Source organism: Vigna umbellata, chromosome 1 (genome assembly GCF_029865625.1).
Source record: "Vigna umbellata cultivar VRB3 chromosome 1, Vumbellata_1.0, whole genome shotgun sequence".
NCBI classification, from domain to species: domain Eukaryota; kingdom Viridiplantae; phylum Streptophyta; class Magnoliopsida; order Fabales; family Fabaceae; genus Vigna; species Vigna umbellata.
The window spans coordinates 47,081,912-47,085,867 of NC_142165.1; the positions used below are offsets into that span (position 1 = coordinate 47,081,912).

General features: G+C 38.5%; 1 pseudogene; it reads left to right on the forward strand.

The window, feature by feature from the left end:
* The first annotated feature begins 338 nt into the window (after positions 1-338).
* LOC148205520 (protein SENSITIVE TO PROTON RHIZOTOXICITY 1 pseudogene) lies at positions 339-1,397 on the forward strand (annotated as a pseudogene).
* Positions 1,398-3,956: the final 2,559 nt, after the last annotated feature.

Here is a 3,956-nt window from a genome sequence, read left to right on the forward strand (position 1 = left end):
ATCGATATATCATTACAAATACTTAAACTATTTATTTCTACTGATTCCAATGATTCTTTAAGAACACCTATGCAAAATTTATTGGTGCAAATATAAAAATGAAAAGTAATTGGCATTACCATGACTTTAGCTTAACAAATATAATAATAAGATGGTAAAAAGAAAAAGAGTGAAAAAATATAAAAGTAGTACTGTTTGTGAATTGACATCAACACGTGCTCACGTATGGACAAAAGGAATGGAGTCCTCAATTTCAAGTTTGTACAACAGACATCAGATCACACCATATATAAGTAGTGTTCATGGAAATCACTTACACTCATCATATCATCTTCTCAATCAAAACCACATGCCAAACACCACTCAGCAATTCCCAATCAACAACATCAACTTCAACAAAGATTCCCTGCATGTTTCCCTTCGCAACCTCTCCCAACTCAGCACACGAATGGATTCGCTTCAGAGCTTTGTCTCCCAATCCATTCAATCTCACACTCTCCTCACACACCACCAAATGAACATCGTATCCAACGAGATCCTAACCGCAATTCGCCACGTCATCACCAACGGCGCAGCCTTAGTCGCAGCGTCGGAGGACGTGCTTTCCCTTTCGGAGACTCCCACGTCCGAATACTCTCCCAACCAAACAAACGTGGTGGAGCTGGACGCGATGGAACTCCTGGCGCAGCACCTCCACTTCTGCGAGGTGTGCGGGAAGGGCTTCACGCGCGATGCCAACCTTAGGATGCACATGCGCGCCCACGGGGACGAGTTCAAGACTGCGGACGCGCTCTCGAGCAGGGCGCGTGGCGAGAAGCGTGGGAAAACGACGCGGTTCTCGTGCCCCTTCGAAGGATGCAACCGCAACAAGACGCACAAGAAGTTCAGGCCGTTGAAGTCGGTGTTCTGTCTGAGGAATCACTTCAAGAGGAGCCACTGTCCCAAAACGCTGTCGTGCGAGCGGTGTCGGAAGAAGAGCTTCGCGGTGCTCTCGGACTTGAGGAGTCACATGAAGCAATGTCGGGGAGAGGCCACGTGGAAGTGCTCGTGCGGAACCACGTTTTCGCGGAAGGACAAGTTGTTCGGACACGTGGCGCTGTTCGAGGGGCATTTGCCTATGCTTGAAGAGGAGAAGGAGACCTCGGCGGCGGCGGCGGCGGCGGTGGTGGAAGGGTTGGTGAAGGAAAGTGACGGTGGTTTGGATGGGTTACCTGAAGGGTTCTTCGATGGGTTGGATGAATTTGGGTTTGGTTCCACTGCAAGCACCTCTTCACCGGAAAAAACTTCGCCTTGGGGTTTCCCACAAATCGAAACTCATTTCTAATTTAATCAAAAGAGATTTATTGCAAGTATTTTATGTACTTGTTAAGAAAAATAAAAAGGAATAAATATTAGAAAATGATCCTTGTTCATCGAACAAAAAAAAATTACCTTTTTTCAAAATTTGGAGCATATTAATCTCAAACCTAATTAACTTGGAAACACATAATTTTAGGATAAATAACACAATAGAAATGTTGATGATGATTCACTAACATACTTTCTATATTAAATTTAAACAAACAGTATTCAATAAGCAAGAAGTCAGACTCACAGTTTTAAAACTTAGAGAAACTAGACTCAAATACAATTGATTTAAAATTTTTAAATTCACACAACAGAAGGGATATTTAATGTCACAGTTTTATATAAAATTTTGTTATAGCAAAAGTGATATAAAGAATATGTTAACATGTTGTTAGTAAAATGCGACTTATTTTTAAGAAATCATTTTAAATTTCGATATTATGGATACAAAAAATATAGTTAAAGAAATAGTTCGTGATGACTAATAAATTTCTCAAACGTATTAATGAATATTTAACATCACAATAATAAAATAGAAATTTTTATATAATTTTTTTAATTAAATAACAATGTAAATAAACAACAAAAATTTACACTTTGTGATTAAGATTTAAAATCTTGTATTCTAGGGAAAATAATGAATATCACGTGGATTTTCATTTTTCTTTTACAAGAGTCAGTCCTTTTTATGGGTTGATTGATCCATCGTCAATTAATAAACTCTCTTCTCTTTCTTGTAAATAAATCGTTTAGTCAAAATATTTTTAAAATAAACTAATATTTTATGTAACATTTCGTTTGAACTTTTATAGAATTACAAGAACAGAACCAACAATATAAAAAACAGTCAACTAATGATTAATGAGTAAAATTCTTTTGCAAAATGTAAATAAATGAACCATATTTTGTTTTCTAAAATATAGTCGAGATTTCATTAAACAATCATGGAAATGTGAACTCCCTTATCTTCTTTCCTAATAAACCTTATTGTAAGTTGGAGTGGGGATCAATCAAATTTTCACACCCATGAAGATTCCAATTCTAATAATCAAGAGTTGAATTCCTTACTTTCCCAAACACGCTTTTGTTATTTGCTTCAAATACGAAATTGTTCAACCCTAAAGACTCAACAACAAAGTTTAATGTCCAGAAAAATGACCCCAAACTTCACCTTTTTGCATATTCAATCAAAATTGTCTTCGATAAATTTTATAGCAACAAGAATTCTTCCACCTTCATGCCAAATACATAAATCAATTCCAATGAAATCTTAAAAAATATATATTTATTGCTGTTAAGTAGACAACTTCACGACTATTGAATGGATCTAATGATTTATTTACATATTTATTGTTTATAAACTTTTGTTTTCATAAAACAAATATAATGACAGTATCATACATCATTCTAATAAAGTTGGCTGTGCAATTAATTGTGCGGCCCAGCCCATTTGGAATTGCATCCGGGTAGGCTTAAGGCAGAAAAGAAAAGCCACGCAAGCAGAGTTGCGTGATATGAGCACAAGAAGAGAGAGAACGGAGCGTTCTGGAAGCTCCTTCAACCTAGGGCGTCGTCCGTTCAAGCTGGTGGTTCCGGAGGCAGCGGTTGGCGACGGTGAAGAAAGCAAAGATGGAGAGCGCGTCAAAAGAGGTAAGAAAAACCTAGCCTTTTCTCATTATGTGAATTTCTGGAAAAATTCTGATACAGATTGAATGTAATGTTATGCTTCTTAGTCGTAACAGAGGAAAAAGGGGAGAGCTCTATTTATAGAGCTCTTGTCTGAACAATCATGAAAAGCATAAGGAAACAGTAAAACCTAACAAACATTAAAGCTAACTAACTGAAACAGAAAGGGGTTACTGTCTTTATGACAGTAACCAATTTCATTCCCAATAGCCTCCCCTCAAGCTGGACGGTGGATAGTCATCAGTCCAAGCTTGGGAAGAATGGATCTAAATCTGACGCGATGGGGAAACTTCGTGAAGATGTCGGCCAGCTGTTCTTCGGAGCGCACGGGAAGGAGGTTGAGAAGACGTTCCTGAATCTTTTCACGGACAACATGGCAGTCAAGCTCAATATGTTTGGTCCTTTCATGAAAGCTCTGGTTGTGAGCTATGTGCCTTGCTGACTTATTGTCGCAATACAGGGCAGGAGTTCCTGATTCTTCAACTTGAAGATCTTGTAGGAGGTAACTGAGCCACTGTATCTCGCATACAGTGGCTACAAGGGCTCTATACTCAGCTTCAGTAGAGGATCTGGAGACAGTTCTCTGCTTCTTAGATTTCCAGGAAATAAGAGAAGATCCAAGGAAGATACAGAACCCTGTTGTGGATCTTCTGGTGTTAGGGCATGTTGCCCAATCAGAGTCACTGAATGCCTTTAGTTGCATAGGAGAATCAGCAGGAAAAAATAACCCTTCAGAGGGTTTAGATTTAATGTACCTGAGAATATGTTGGATGGCCCGATAATGATAGTCAGTAGGTGAGTGAACAAATTGACTAAGCAAATTAATTGAAAAGCACAGGTCAGGTCTTGTATTTGAAAGGTATAGCAACTTCCCTATTAGCCTTCTGTAAGGATCTGGATCATCCATGTAGCTGTCCAATTTA